This window comes from Tachypleus tridentatus, chromosome 5, assembly GCF_004210375.1.
Source record: "Tachypleus tridentatus isolate NWPU-2018 chromosome 5, ASM421037v1, whole genome shotgun sequence".
Classification (NCBI taxonomy): Eukaryota; Metazoa; Arthropoda; class Merostomata; order Xiphosura; family Limulidae; genus Tachypleus; species Tachypleus tridentatus.
The window spans coordinates 18,089,708-18,107,378 of NC_134829.1; the positions used below are offsets into that span (position 1 = coordinate 18,089,708).

General features: G+C 34.2%; 1 pseudogene across 1 annotated transcript in view; it reads right to left on the minus strand.

Moving 5' to 3' along the window:
* The window catches only part of LOC143251277 (suppressor of tumorigenicity 7 protein homolog), a 74,687-nt pseudogene that overhangs the window by 34,164 nt on the left and 22,852 nt on the right, over positions 1 to 17,671 (minus strand). The window contains exons 6-8 of the transcript XR_013028554.1: positions 13,974 to 14,028; positions 3,761 to 3,860; positions 3,518 to 3,615 (exon numbers count right to left, since the gene is read on the minus strand). The product of XR_013028554.1 is annotated as a suppressor of tumorigenicity 7 protein homolog (transcript). The remainder of the gene's footprint in view (positions 1 to 3,517; positions 3,616 to 3,760; positions 3,861 to 13,973; positions 14,029 to 17,671) is intronic.

Sequence of the window (17,671 nt, forward strand, 5' to 3'; positions counted from 1 at the left end):
TATGAATGTGAGTTCAGTGTATAATGGCAATTATTAAAGTGAAATTATCAAAAATCGTATTGTGATAAAGTAAATGAACCATGCTGTGTGAACTTTAATGAAAAAGAGAAAATTATTTAAAGCTCTGGATACAATTGTGATAACCAAAGTGTAATATTTGCATATACATTTGGAGATCTGGACCCATATGGAAAAGACATTCATAAAATCAAACAAATGCATTTCTAGTGCCAGCTGTACATATTTCAAAAATGAAAATACTCCAATGACACAATATAACAACAATTGATATGTGTAGAACTATTAATGGCATGCAATTTGGATAATAAATTAAGAATACACTGTATTTCTCCCTATGATTCCAGATTTGTGAGACACCCAGTGTTATTTTAAAACAATTGGACTGCATCATATTTGTTTATTGTTTAAATTTATTGCTGACAAGTCAGACACCTACTGTAAATAATCCAGCTCTATAACTAAAACCCTAAACCTAAGTCAGTCTGATTAATGACAAGCATAGACAAATCCACAACAGTGACAGAATCTTTGGTGAGGAGAAGGAAAATGGGCTATTTTCCAACGAAATCTAATGCATTTCAATTCACTATTTAACCCTTTCAACATGGTTTCAATCCCATTTTGTGCTTATTACAGTTTTTGTGCTATTACTTTTAAATTAGTAAGCATATTAAGGTTTGTTAAGCAATGTTTCTCTAATGCCTTTTTCCTTTAAGCATGTTGCCTATTCAACATGCAAAATAATTTATATTTTATGCATCAGAAAATTCTAAAATTTCTAATGTAAAATCCTTATTATGTCAAGTTTGTTTTTCTCAACTGTTTGTGTTTTTTTAAAAAACTTTGTTATATTTACTAACAAATTTTTACACAAGTTCAGTCAGTTATATTGAATGTAAACCACCATAAAAAATAGCAAACATAAATTATACCTTTTCTGTTCTTAAATAATTACAGAATGCAACACAAAAATATAGATGTTTAGACTAAACAGCTTAAATCTTATAACATTACACATTTATACTGATTTTGTTTTTACTTTTCAGCTGTGTCTGCCTAACAATACAGAAGTGCAATAACAAAGCACATGTGCATTTATGTTATATTATCAAATAATATAAAACTGACCTTTAATCTTTATAAAGTGACATGTCAGGGCTGTGTTTTAATGGGTTAGTTTTTTATAAAATACAGCCATATTTCAATTACACTGCATAACAAAGTTTTTGCTGCATGAACACTGTTGGGTGTTCCTTACAGATTTTTGGCTGCTGATCACGAAAATCACATCCAAATTTGCCCATCACATACCATTTCATCGAAATCTTGGTTTCACCAAGACATTGCTACAATAGAAAAATGATATCAAGACAACTAGAATCCAATGTTTCCTGACCACTGTTGGACACTGCAACGTGATGCACTGGACATTGAATACAAACAAAAATCAGGAGCAAGACACTTTTATTTATGTTGAACTTATTAGCATATTAGAAACATAAATGCAATTAAATATGTTATTGCCGGTATTTCTCAGAGTTCCTACGTGATGAAGCAAAACCAAAACTATATTTGTACATACCCATCAGGTACCTATTACAATCAGCAAAAACTTTAAAAATAAAAAAATTGTTGTGCAGTGTTATTATACATTGCATACATACATAGATTACTGCAATTTTTATAAACAAGTTCTTAACCTTATTTTTCTCAAAACATAAAACAGGAATTAAAGAAGTAAAGCAAACAACTATCTCTCTTCAGTTTCAATCTTTGTGATCATTTGCAGCTTGTGACAGCTTGTTAAGCCTTAAGAATTTTGCATATGGAGGATGTGAAACAAAATAATTATTTTAGTATTTGTGTTTATATACAGTGAAATAATCAAAATTATCATAAATTACTTCATCAATACTATATAATTATACTATAACTTATCAAGTTGCACAATCAAGCTGTATTTATGTCTAAAAAAAAATATGACATTTCAAACAGAATAGATTCAACTTATCAGCACAAAGGTTTGTCTTCATAAAAAAAAAAAAAAAGAGGATGAAACCATTATACTTGAAAATGGCTGAGAAATTTACTAAGAGGATATTCTGAGTTTTTGAATGGTTATTCATGTTATACATAGAAGTAAATAAATGTAAGGAATTGTTTCCAAAAATGGAAAGAGGTAAGTGGGGCCACTGTGGGCATTGGTAACTTGATTTTCTTATTCACATAAAACTACAGACTGTGTTTTTACATCACAAAAATCTAATATGAAACAGTTGTGCACTGAACGTACCATTGACAGAAAAATATATGTTTAGTTGCGTGTTTAATATTGATTTTTAAACTAAGAAATTAAATAATGTACGATATGAAAATTTCAGCTGTGATCTATAGTTTTATGCCAAACTTAGGGGCATAAATTCATAAAATATAAAATAGTAGTTCAATAAAATTTTGAATGCAAGTCAACAAACACAATGACATGGCACTTATTACCCACTTGGAAAGAGTTAAATAGTTATGCAGAATTAACATTAACATAGCTGTTTTTATATTACATTTTATATTTGTAAACTAATAACAGCAGAAAAAAATGCTAGTTTTCTTTAATAGGACTTTCAATTACTTTCACCACATTACTTTTTCAATTTGATTTTTTTCCAACTTTTTTTTAATACATTCGTGCAAGTTATGTACATTTTGATCCCCAACTGCAACAGTATTTTAATCATAAAAATAAACAAGAATGTGTGTGTGAGATCTTTTATATATAGTTAAAGTGTGTTTTTGTTTGCATCTTAACTCTTCTGAGCCTAATGAACCAAACTCTACCAAAATTTTTATGTAAACACTATAATCTATAAATGTCCTAACTGGGTAAAAATTGAACTTGACCATATTTCTAGTCTGAAAGGTCTGTTGGATAATTATTCCCAGTCTATGAGTCAATCCCAAACAATCTTCACAGGTTGATGGATTGACTATGTTGAATATTCTAAAGGAATTCTAGGTCAAAGTATAAAGTTTGCTGGACTATGTATTAAATAACCATGCTTTTCTTATGATCAATAAGATGTAGGGTGTTTAATGGTGGAATCACTTCATAATCTGTATTTGCTAGTAGATGGAAAGCAAACTACAAATGTTGTTTACAAAAACACTTTGTTATAAACTAAAATCTTTGAAATAAAATTTATGCTCACTTTATTACTTTAAAATATATCACTATTTTCAAACATTATCCACCAGTTGACAAGTATTTAAACCTGTAAGAGATGAATTCATCTCCTGCTTCCAACGTGAATGACTACATCATATTTACAAAAGTGGAAAAACCACATACTGAATGAATATTATTATGTCTGCATAATTCACATTATTTTCTTGTTGTTAAAACTCCATCATAATCATAGAAAAACCTGGGAAAAATACAATGATACACGGATTCCAAAGAAAAAGGTTTTAGCAAAATATATGAAGAAAAAATCAAACTCACATCTCTCATCATTTTGACAGCTTCTTTAAGTTTTCCTAGTTTTCTGGCACACATTGCCAGTCTCCTCCTGGTATACACTAGCACATTTGTGTCTCGTCCTGTGGAGTACATTAAAAATACAGCACTCACAATTAATCAACGTACACACACATGTAACTTCATAATCTATAAGTAAACTAAGATAAAGCACATTTGTTTTCCATGATGATACAAAGAATGTTTAGGGAATGCTACTGTACTTACTCCGTAGTGCATCATACTGGGCTGTTCGATGTTGGAGTTGATGACTTTTCCTATACTGGGTTTCTGCAACTTTTAAAGCTTGCTTAAACAGTTTTTCTGCCTGATATAAAATTTAAAAATCAGCATTCCTAGAATACTTTAACAAAACAATATTAAGAGAAACAAAAACCTACACAATCACACATGTTAAATGTTAAGTTTTTTTATGGTTTAATCCTATAAAAGAAAAGCTGTAATAAAGAAGTACAAATACTACAGAAACTATATACTTGTTTAAATATGTTTCTAAAATATCTTATTACATGCTAAATAATTCAGTTATCACCATCAGCTTAAAATTAACACTTCAAATTGTCTAAAATGAGCAATTTTTTATTCAAATCACTGGCTTTAGACAACCACTACTTTGCCTGATGAGAGACCACTGTCATGTTTGACTGCACCTGCAGGCTGATGGTGGCTGGAACAGCCTAGGAACATATGCCTACAGTGTTGTCTCTTCCTGAGTCAGCTTGCTAATAAATGTTTGTAAACACAGGCTATCAATGGTTATATTAATCTCTAAAGAGCCTTTTGCTGTTGTTGTTTTTAATAAAAATCCCTGGGCCATACATTCAGGTTTATTTAGATACTACTTCACTACAATCAATGTAGTTCAGTTCTTGTACGAAATACTGCAATCAACGAGTTCATCCTAACCAGCAAACAAGTGATATAATAATAAAATCTTCACATGTAATAATTATTAATCATGCGAGTTTCCCTATATTGTTACCACTGGTTACCTCTATATCTAGAGTCCCACACATTATTTTGCAACAAATTAGTAGTCTATTTTTTTGCCACATTTTGCTCATTTGTATTTTGGTTAAGTGGAACTTTTTTTCTATGAGTGAGTTGTAAAACAAGTTCTTTCAATATATGAGAGAGAAAACTGAAATTTTGGGCCATTCATATATATATCACACACACACACACACACTTTAGACTTACACTCAATGTACATTGTTATCTAAATTTTTACTATCTCAGAATGGATTGTTCCTTTTAAATCTTCCAAGTTGAATGGAAATTGCAAATGCTTGATAAAATCATTAAGATTTAGCCGAGTGAGTTGTGCACATCAGTGTCTTTCCTGGAGATAAGTAAAGAAATCATAGTGCAATGATACAAACAATAGAGACATTGTTGTGTAATATGCAGCATATAATGGTCAACCAGTGGTGCTCTTCATCAATAACCCTGTCTATAAAAAAAACAAAAAAAACTTTCCTTTCTGAATAATGAAAATTACCAAATAATAACAAAATTAGCAGTTTCTGAACACTTCTCCAAAACAAGAACAATGGATGGTAAGAATTGAATAAACCTTAATGCTTTCTAAATTAATACAAAATTTTCACAGTTCTACTTTAACAGCATGGCCATCATCCAGTCTGTTCAAGAAATCTTAAGGAAAAGACCATATAACATTTGGCATATTAAAGCTAGTGGAATTGGAAGCAAACACTCATTGGTGCTACTGACAGGGATATATAGTGGGCAGGAAAGCATTCGCATGGTTGAAGAATAACTGTTGGAGAAACAGAAACTTTTCTGCATACTAACTTTAGCAGCATAATTCTGCTTCAAAGGAACTGTCACCATCTTCCATGTGTCAGTGTAAGAGATGTTATAGTTTTTGTTTCCTGTATAACAATTTATTTTTATGCAACACAAGACCTTAAGTAAGAGGAGTGGCAACCACTGCAATTGATACAATGTTTCCAACTGGCACTTGTTATTATCATGATCTTTGCCAAATGCATCAGAAATAAGATGTTTCAGTGTCCAAACCACTAACTTTGTAAACAATGGAGAGTTCTCAATGCAGGCCCAATAATTACCTTTCAAATAACTCAAATTTATACTGGCAAGTGGGCATAAAGAAGTAAAACAAAAAATTACCACCTAGCCAGCTCACTAATTCCATTTTTCCAATTCAAGTTTGCTTAACAACCAATACTCCTTGACTAGATGATAACTAACATTTGCACTTAGTTGATTCTAGTCACAACTGACAAATCAACTGATGCTGAGAGCCCACTGTGAATTCAAAGAGGTGTATTACAGTGGCTCAAACACCAGCATTCTGTTCTCGCTTTCAGAGGTTGCCATGCAAAGCAAAGACATAGGTGAATGTCAGGATCCCAGAGAAGATAAGTTGCAGAGGAAGAATTAAGATCCTTCACTATGTATAGAAACCAACATATGGTTGGTCGATTTAGTATTTTATGGCACAAAGCAGCTAGGCTATCTGCGCCAAACGTCCGTTAAAAAGGTAAAAGTAAATGCAGTAAAATTCATAGAATGAAATAAAGGTAAAACAAAACAGCAATTAAAAACATAAATGGCATAAAACCAATGTTGACATTCAGTCTACAATGTTAAGAGAGAAAATACAGAAAGAGAAGTTATAGAGGACTTTCTGTAGCTTAATGGTAATTATCATAACCTGCCAGGAAGACTAACAGGTAAGTACAAGAACCACTGTCAGTCACCTGAAGTTGGCCTTTCCAGTCCTGGTTCTAGATTATGTGTCATTACAGCCATTATCAAAGAGTAAAGTAATAAAAGTGTTAAAAGACATGCAGCAAAATTGTAATAATAACTCACCAGGACGACTAATGGGTAGTTCAAACAGCAGTGTTAGTCACCTGAAGTTGGCCTTTCCAGTCCTGGTATTGAGCTATTTAATGTTACGGCCATTTTCTAATTTCAAATTGAACTAGAGAGATTGTGACTCTTAAAAGGGAACCACAATAAAAAAGGCTTAATGAAGAAATACAAAACAATTCAATGACATTAAAAAGATAAATGGACATTAAAAAAATGAAAACTTTATCAAGGTGGACAGTGTCAATGTCACCAATAACATTGTATAATGTAGACAAACCTTGGGACAGAACACGTTTAAAATAGTACCATCGTCGAGAGTCATAACGATGGCAAGAAAGTAAAATGTGGCTTATAGTGATCCGAGTGTTACACAAACTACACACTAGTGCATCAGTTTCAGATAAGAGAAAACTATGAGTTAAAAAACTGTGACCAATGCATAGTCTAGCCAAAACAACTTCCTCCTTCTGATCTTTATGGAAGCAAGACGGCCAAAGTCCAATACAGGGTTTTATTTGGAAAAGCTTGTTGTCGCGTTGCTCACTTCAAGTCAACTGCCAGCTGGCACGTAGCCGAGCCTTGAATACAGGACCATAGTCCATGTATGGAATAGATGCAGCAGTGATAGTGTCTGCAAGCTTGTTCCCGCAAATACCAATGTGGCCTGGTATCCAGAAAAACTGGATAGAAGTAGATGTCAATGAGAAATGGGCCAGTCGGTTTTGAATATCAGCGAGAACAGGGTGTGAACCAACGTGAAGCGATTCCAGAGCTAGTAGAGAACTAAGCGAGTCAGTATAAATAGTGCAGATGGAGTACTGCTGAGCTTCAATATGATCCATGGCAAGAGAAATGGCGTACAGTTCAGCAGTGAACACAGAAGCTGTAGATGGGATTCTGCATGCAACTACTGACCCATAGCAAACCATAGCAGAGTCCACTGAATTACCTGATTTGGAACCATCCGTATAAAGTGGAATGGAAAGATTGTTCGATAGATGTTCATTAAATAAAAGATGGTACTTCCAATCGGGAGTATCTGTTTTCTCAGATGACTTAAAAAAAGGTCACATTTCGGGACTGTAATAAGCCATGGTTGGTTGGGCTGACCAGTGTATTCTGCAATGTTATCCAAGGACAGACCCAATTCATCCAATTGCACCTGGATGCGAAGGCCAAACGGAGCAATGACAGATCGTCTGTTCTGAAAAAGTACTGCCCACCGAGGAAGGAAAACACATTTCCAGGTGGGATGCTTTGGTAAGGAATGAAGTTTCGAAGTATATTGTAAAGATAGTTGCAAACGGCGAAGGTGTAGAGAAGGTTCATGAGATTCAATGTATATACTTTGAACTGGAGAGTTACGGAAAGCCACAGTGCAGAGTCGAAGTCCTTAGTGATGAATGGGGTCCAGCATCTTTAAGGCCAAAGGTCTGGCAGAGCCATAGACCATTGATCCATAATCGAGTTTCGATCTAATAAGAGCACGATATACCTTTAACATTGAACAGCGATCTGCCCCCCAACTGGTAGAAGAGAGAACACGAAGGATGTTCAGTGCTCTTGTGCATTTGACCCAAAGCTGCTTTAAGTGTGGTATAAAGGTCAGTTTACGATCAAAGATAAGCCCCAAGAACTTGGTCTCCGGGACCACTGGCAGCAAAACTTCACCGATATGAAGTTCAGGATCAGGGTGAATACCCCGTCGACGGCAAAAGTGCATGCATACAGTTTTGGAGAGAGAAAAATTAAAGCCGTTCACCAGAGTCCACTTCCGTACACAATTGAGGGCGGTTTGTAGTTGCCGCTCAATATATCTCATGTTTGACGACTGACATGAGATGTGAAAGTCGTCGACATACAGCCCATTCGCAACAGTGAGAGGGAGTTGTTCAGTGATGGCATTTATCTTTATACTGAAGAGTGTAACACTTAATACACAGCCTTGAGGGACTCCAAGTTCCTGTACAAAAGAACGGGAAAGTGTCGAACCCACACGAACTTGGAATCTCCTGTCCATTAAAAAATCTTTAATAAACATGGGTAGATGGCCACGTAACCCATATGTATGGAGGTCTTGCAAAACGCCATACCTCCATGTTGTGTCGTAAGCCTTCTCTATGTCAAAGAATATTGATACAAGATGTTGGCAGTTGAGAAAGGCTTCTCTGATAGATGTTTCAAGACGAATTAGATAGTCTGTGGTGGAGTGCTGTCGACGGAACCCACACTGGGTGGGCGAGAGGAGGTTGTTTGATTCAAGGAACCAAACAAGACGAGCATTAACCATCCTTTCTAATGTCTTACAGAGACAGCTCGTCAAAGCAATTGGATGGTAGTTTGAAGGAATCTTGGGATCTTTCCCTGGCTTAGAGAAAGGTAAAATAATAGGCTGGTGCCAGGCATTAGGAAAAACATTCTCCTGCCAAATCTTGTTAAAAACAATTAGAAGAATATCAAGAAAAGGAGGAGATAGATGGCACAGCATGTCATAGTGTAAATCATTAGGTACAACAGATGTACTGCCAGACCGATGAAGGGCCATTTTCAGTTCCACCAGTGTAAAGGGACAATTATAGTCAAAGAGACGGTCAGTTTGAAAGAAAAGAGGTGAACGCTCTGCCCGAGTCTTGATGGCCAAGAAGGTGGAGGAACAAGCAGAAGTGCTAGATACCCAGCAAAAGCTTTCACCTAGAGTATTGGTGATGCTCAAGACATCAGCTACCTCATAGCCATCAAAGAGTAAGATCGAGAGAGGGAAAGAATTGTAGTGCCCACTGACCTTTCCGAACCCTGTCCCATATGATCTTGAAACTGGTGGTAGAAGATATGCTAGTTGTGAACTTAATCCAAGATTCCTTCTGCCTTTGACATCTTACACACCTAGCATGTGTACGGGCTCGCTGGAAAGTGATGCAATTTGAAAGTGTGGGATATCTATAGAAAGTATCCCAGGCCTGTTTTTGAGCCTTTCGTACCATGTAGCAGACAGGATTTCACCACAGATGAGGATAAAGTGGAAAATGTGTCGAGGTTTAAGGGATACACTGAGCAGCTGCTTCTATAATACAGTCAGTTACTGCTGCCACACAGTCATCTATTGATGGCTGACAGACGATGGCAGGATCATGTTCTGCAAGAGCAGTGAAAGTGAACCAGTCTGCTGATCCAGCTTCCACCAGGGCACACGGGTAGGGTGGCATTGACCACGGCCAGTCTCTCTCTAAAGTAAAGGAAAATGATCACTGTCTCGTGGATCATTGTAAACCCTCCATGAAAAAATGGGAGAATAATGAAGGGGAGCAAACCAAGAGATCAATAGTGGTAAAGGACTGACTAGGTGCATGAAAATAAGTGGAAGAACCAGTATTGAAAAGAGAAAGGTTGTGATTAGAAAGCATACACTCTACAGATCAACCACTTCTATCAATAACAGCACTTCCCCAGAGGGAATGATGTCCATTAAAGTCCCCCAGGATTAGAAAGGGAAACAGCAACTGTTCAACAAGAGCATCAAGGTCAGATTGATCATATGTCTCTCCAGGTGACAGATAGAGAGAACAAACAGTGATGGTATGACCCAAGGAAACACAGATGCCTATGGCCTCCAAGGGTGTGTCGAGTAACAAAGATAGGATGGGCACATGCTGATCAACCAACAGTGCCACCCCTCCATGTACTCATCCATCACACAGCCTGTCATTGTTGTACAGAGAAAACTGCCAAAAGATGACTGTATTGGCAGGTTTCAGAAATGTTTCCTGTAGGGAAAGACATAGAGGATGGTAGGAACCAATCAGTGTTTTGATGTCATCCAGATTAGAGCATAAACCTTGACAGTTCCATTGTGTCAAGGTGCCCATTTTTAATGACACATAGGCAAAGTGGGTGGAGAACCCTTCTGTTTACAACCATGTCTTTTTTTTCTCACTGTCCTTATTCAGAGGAGGTCTGTTGACCTCCACGGATTCTTCTCTGGGTCCATTGGGCAGGTCTTTGTTGTTGTAAGGGGATTCCAGTGACTGAGGATGCAAACGAATGATTGTTTTGCATCTTGAGGTGGGAGAAAAAGATGTATCTGAAGAAATGCCTGTATTTTAAACCAAAGGATGTGGATCTTGGGGTTTGTTGGAATGTATGGGAGGAACAAAGATGGGTGTAGAAGTTGATTCATCAACTTTTTTAACCATGGAGGTCAAAAGCCATTTCATTTGTTTTGAAAACGATTCTCTTGGAGGCACAGAGAGATCTGTCTGCACTCCCACTGTAGTTATGGAACGAAGTGTAGCAGCATATGTTCGTGATGAAGTAGCGGACAGCAATTTCAGAGCCTCAGGATAACTAATGTTTTGAGTCGTTTTCAAACATGCACCTCTTTTTCCTCCAACCATTTAGGGCAAGAACGAAAGTAGGAAGGGTGAGAATCATTGCGGTTGACACAATGTGGGTCCGTGTCATACTCATAGGCATCGTGGTCCTTGCCACCACAATGAGCACATGTCAGGGAATCACGACATGACGTCTTTGAGTGGCCAAACCTCTGACATTGGAAACATCGGAGAGGGTTTGAAATGTATGGCCATACCCTGCAATTTAGATAACCTGCTTTGATGGTAGCAGGTGCACGTGGTGATGTAAAAGTCAAAACAAGAATATCTGTAAACAGTGTAACTCCATCTTTGCGAGTGGAGATGCGCCTCACTGCAGAAACTACTTGAGTGGAGAAACCAGTGAGAATCTCTGACTTGGAAACGTTCTTCAAATCCCTCTCAACCATAACTCCTTATGATTAATTCAAGGAAGCATGAAGGGTAATCTCAATAGGTACATCCCCAATTGCCTTTGAATTGAAGAGGAATACACTATGTTGGGATGTGAATGTTTCAACCAACATGTCTCCAGATCAAAGCTTCTTTACTGACTCTGAAGAGCCAGCAAGTCTCTCTAGTCCCTTCTGAATAAAAAAGGAGAACATTTGCCCTAAAGGTTTTTCTGAAAGAGAATGTAGGATGAGAAAATGAGGTACAACTGTTGGTACATGCAATGAAGATTGTTGATCAGAGTCATCAAGACGTGGTCGTTTACCTGTTGACTGTTTTTTCACTATTTTATTTAAATTTTTATTAGGAGGATCCATAGGAAAAAAACAAAATTTTGGTGCCCACTGACCCCACCCACCATGGAGCCCTACAAAGGGATGCCTATAATGTCAAGCAAGGACAATGCAGCAACGCCAGAGTTTCCAAACACCAGCATCAGACACAATGTCCATTACACCCGTTGAGAACTTTTGACACTGGTACTTGCTTATTATTCAATTGCAAATTTTAAAAATTGATACATAGGTGCACATGGCACTCACTAAGGGTGTTCTATGAACAGGAAAAACATTAGTATGTAAAGATTCTCTATGAAACTAGCTTACCTGCTAAACACACAGTACATTATTTTGTCTACTGTTTTTTTAATCTAAATTTTAACTGCTTCCCTTCTTAAGATTATGAAATCTTAATTTTAATATTGGATTTTTCTGCAGTGAGTATTTATAAACAGTTGAAATTAATTTTTTCATGCTAATACTAATGTTATGAGGGACAAAAGAAAAAAAACTAAAGAATTTTATGCCAAGTGTGTGAAACTTTTTTTTTGATTTTAGGTTATTTTCCTCTATTTGTTATCCATAACATAGATTTCATCTGTATACTCTATGTAATAACTTAAAAAACAAGCTAAAAGAAAAATAAATTAAACAAAAAATTCTACTCTAATTGTTTAATTTATTTTGTTTCAGCTTAAAGTTACAACAAACTAATATCATTACTCAGAAGTTTGGATTTGCTGTTTTTAATGCAGTCTTTCCATGTGATTTTGTTCACTTAACTTTATAGTATTTATATTCTCTACTCTATGTAACATATATGTTCATAATAGAATTAAATTCCATGATCATGATAATAAAATACTGCTGCTAAGAACAAATAAAAGTTATTGTTTTTACACAAACACCTAAAAAAATATTTATTTATCACAACTCATTATTTTATAACCTTGAAAACATTTTCATCTTGTGAAGTCCATACATATATTTCAGTTAAAGCCTCATAGATAACTCTGTCAATCAAGAGAAAGAGATGGAGTAAGGTGGGGCATGTGAGTGGAAAAAACCCATGTATCTAGTTTCATTTCTTCCCCTTAGGCTTATTAAGATTGTAAGAATTCCTAGTGTTATTTGAGCAGTGAGGGAGCATAATAATATCATCTTAATATTGTTGAACTAAATAGTCCAACAGTAAAGGCATAATTTCTACATTCAATAGATATTTACTTGTAACTTATTTATCAGTTTAGTACTTGTCTCTACTTCCAAATGTTTTAAATATCACTTAGTATTTCTTCAGCCAACCAAACATCAAAAACACACATTTCAGTTGTATGTACTGGCAGTGGAAGGTAGCTAATAAATATATATTGCCTTGGGCTTCAGACACTGGAAAACGTTGGTTTAAACCTTTCACTATGAGCTCGGTGTATTATACACAAGTTTATCTAGTTTTGCACACATTAAGTATTTGCACTATAACTTTTGATACATGTGTATCTTCATAAAATTTAGTAGACCTTTAGTTAAGGTTACAAGTATTTTGATTACAAAAAAATCAGTTTTTTTTTATAAAATATTTTAACTCAAGATTTGTTTGTGGAAACTGAGTATGTTTCATTATTGACTGCAAAGTGATTTCATATTATGTTTAAAAAAAACTATTCTTTGTCCCAAAAATCTCAAATACTGTTTGCATAATCTCTAAAACCTCCAGAAACATTTCAAATGTTTGTTTTCAGTAAGAAATTATATTTTGTTATTTTCAACACTTAACTATTTGGGGTCTGTCACTTGACCAATCTTGTAACCATCATAAAAATAAAACGAAATAAATACAAATTATGTTGTTTTTTTTGTGCTAGAATGACTACATGTTACCACACAAAAATACAAATGTTTAATCTAAGTAGCTTAAGTCTCATAATGCTATAATTTACATATATTTTTATTATTTTCTACTACAGTAACCTTCCAGTCATGCCTAGCTAACACTGCATTACTTGCATTGATGCAGTGCACTCGTGTTACATATGCAGCAATACAGAACTGACCTTTAGTCTTCTCTGTCTTGCTGTATTTTAGTGGACTAATATTTGTAATAAACAGTGACATTTTAATTATTATACATTATATATACCTATATAGATTATTATTATTATTTCAAAATAAGTTATTAAACCTATTTTTCTTCAAATATAAAACAATAAATCAAGAGGTAAACAATTATCTCTTCTTGTTTTAACCTGCTGATCATACTTTGCTAAGCCTTTTAACATTTTGCATGTGGAGGACATCAAATAATTTTTGGGGGGTTTTTATATACAAAGTTGAATAACCAAAAAATTAGAAATAACTACACTGAATCATAGAATTCTACTTTAATTTATCAAACATAGTAACTTAGAAAACATTTTTTGTGTTGTTGTTGGACAAAACAGAGATGTAATATCTTACCTCAATAATAGTAGTAGCTTCCTCTTCTGCCAATAATATATAAGCTGGTGCACAACTGAATTGATTAATTAAAAATAATATTTCAAAACCTTATTAAAATTTTCACTGACCTTAAAAACATAGTAAAAAAATAGCAAAATAATAACAATACTTCATAGTGTAAAATAAACAATACCATATACATTAGCTAAATTAACAAAAATTTATAAATCACATTTTCAGAACAAATTATTAGAACAAAGAACAAGAAACTGGTTTTGACATGAGAGCATCAAAACTAGTTTCCTAGTCTTCATACTAATATTTTGTTCCAATAATGTTATTTACTTTTTGTTATTTTAAATACCAATACTTATTTATTTTGATTAATGTAATAAGCTTTATCCAGAAAAGGTAATTTAAAAATGGCATTTGATACTTAAAACCAACTTGGGGTAACTTACATTTGATGTTCTAAACTATACATCTTCTTTCAATTCTTTAGAGATGTATTCAAACTGAGTACTACTAATTTCAAGTGCTGTTTCCAAACAACTACTGATAAGCTTCTTAACACTTTGCAAAATAAATTACTACCCACTGCATAAGACCTACTTCAAGCAAAATATAAAAAGAAATAAAATACATGGAAATATAATTATAGATAAGTTTTTACTGATGGCATTAGAGTAATGCACATGCATATTAACCCTTTTGCACTAAGCATCCCTTTACACTTTTTTTTCTTCAAAACTCATTGTGTTAAGGTCAAAATTTAATTAAACACTTTTGCAATCAATGTATGTGAATGAAATTGACATTGTATTTGTTATGATTCAGAGTTGTATGTCCTTTATTTTAAAGGAAATCTTTATAAAACTACTTAAAACTTAAGGTGTATTGCCATGTGACTCAGGAGCTTTAAAATTCTCTACCTTGGCACTCTGTATCTTTAATTACATAAAGGCAGTTGTGTAACTGTCTTGGCCATAAGACATTTACTTAAGTTATTAACATGTATATTTCATAGTTCTTTGGATGAACACAGCTGAAACGTAATAACTTTTGTCAACCTTTGCTTTAATAGATACGATTGAGCTTTATAGCCTACATATTAAGGTTACATACACATGAATATAGGCATTAGAAAAAGCTCATTTTGTACTATAATAAAAAGAAGTTATTATAAAACAGTTTATGTCAGAGGGTTTGTGTAACTGTTTGTTGTATTGTTGCCTGTTTGATCAACTATAGTACTTATGGTTATTTCTTAGCTAAATATGTTATAGTGAGAGATACAGTTGAATTGTATTTAGGTTTCACTTTTATATTTCAGCTAATCATGCATTATTTATAGTTTAAAATATATAACTGAAAGGTTTTAACTTTTTTTTTATGCACCATACTTTGCAAGACTTATGATATTATTTCAGTGCACAAACATTTTGTCAAACGAACATGCTTAACTACCATAGATACTGTAATGTATCGCAAGAGCACCACTGACTTGTGTTGATGTGAATAATAAAGGACATGAAATAAAAACAAAAAGGTTAAAACTTAACTATATATGAAAAAGAAATTGCTTGAAATAATGAATTTAACCAAAAGAAATTTAAGAATATTCTGTAAAAAATTAGAAGGGAATGTTTTTCTATATCTTAATTTTAATAATTTCTTTGCATTATACTTTGATGATAACATCTAGTTTCATAGTAGATAAAAGGAAAGATGAAATAAACATTTATCTTAATACTGTTGTTATTCATTTCAGAGGCTCTAGCAATTATACAAATGAAATATGAAAACTACAAGATGAAAAAAGTATGTTTATACTTAAAATGAAAATCACCTTGCACGCAACTCACTGAGAATTTGAATACAACTAACTATAGCAAATAAATAACATATTTTTAATAAACACAATCAAAATAATGTCATTCTTTATGCACATGATGCCTATGACCTTTCACAAAACCTTACTTAGTTTTGCAAAAATACATTAAGAAACCTCAAAATTATTGCACAGTTACAGCATAAGTCAAATTACTGATATAACATTGCATAAATTACCCAAGCCTGTTGTACAGAATTAAGAAAAACTGTAAGGATGTATGTTTTATATGTTCTTCTATCTTCTCATATATGAATTGCATATACTTGGAATGTAGAAATAGATACTATTTTCAGCATTTAGAAGTAATGAACTCCTCTGAAAGGAGGCCAAAATATCATCCATCTGATAACTACAGGCACATGCAGACCATTAGAAATATAATCCCAGGCAAAACTACTGCCAATTATTACTGAAATAAAAAGATGGGATTAGTTGGCAACATTATTGGGGTCAATGACAATGCTAAAAATGTATAATAATGAAAATTATTAAGAACATTAAAATATAGGTAATAATATAAAGCAGGTATTGGTTGGTTGATTGGTTTGCATTTATTGCCACAAAGCAACTTGGCTATCTGTGCAATGCAACCAGTAAAAAACTAAAAAAAAGTAAAATTATTAAAATACATAAAAATGAATGATGTTAAAACAAAATAGTGTCCAATTTTTGAATTAAAAACTTAAATAGAATTAGAAAGACAAATGACCCTTAAAAATTTAAAAACACAACTGAGGTGGACAGTGTCACCATCACCAATGGCAATGTCCAATATAAAGGGTGAACCCCATGGTAAAATTGTGTCTAAAATGGTGCTGTCACTCATGTTTATAATGACAGCACAACAGTAAAGTGTAGGCTGTTGTGACTTGAGTGCAACACAAACCACACAGTCCCAGATAAAAGAAAATGATGAGTTAAAAAACTGTGACTAAGACTTAGCCCAACTAGGACAACTTCCTCCTTGCAATCCTTATGAAAGCAAGATGGCCAATGTCCAATAGAAGGTTTTATTTGGAAAAGCTTGTAATCATGTTGCTCACTCCAAGTCAACTTCCAACTGGTGCAGAGCTGAGCCTCGAACACAGGGTCATAATTTATGTATGGGTAAGGCATGGCCATGATAGCAGCAGAGCAGACAGGCTTAGCTGCAGTGTCAATGAGCTCATTCCAATGAATACCAATGTAGTCCAGTATCCAGAAGAATTGAATAGAAGTAGATGTTAAAGAGAAATGGGCCAGTCAGTTTTGAATATTGGCAAGAACAGGATGAGAACTAACGTGAAATGATTCCAGGGCCAGAAGAGGTAAAAGAGAATCGGTATAAATTGTACAGTTTGTGTACTGCATAGCTTCTATTTGATCCAATGCAAGAGAAATAGTATATGGTTTAGCAGTGAACACAGAACCTGCAGGAGGGATCCTGTGTGCAACAATTGAACCACAACAAACCACGGAAGAATCCACTGAGTCACCTGATTTTGAACCATTCATATAAATGAGAATAGAAGGATGGTTTGAACAATATTCAGAAAATATTAGATAGTACTTCCATTAGGAGCATCCACCTTCTTCAGATGGCTCTAAAAAAGGTCACATTTGTGGATGGTAATAAGCCATGGCTGGATGGGTTAACCAGTGGAAACAGCAACATTATCCAAGGACAGACCCAATTTAGCCAAATGCACCTGAATATGAAAGTCAAAAGGAGTAATGGCAGACCACCTATTCTGAAAAGGAATGACCTACTGTGTATGGAAAACACAACCCCAGGTGGGATGCTGATGCAAGGATCATAATTTTGCCACATAGAGTAAAAATA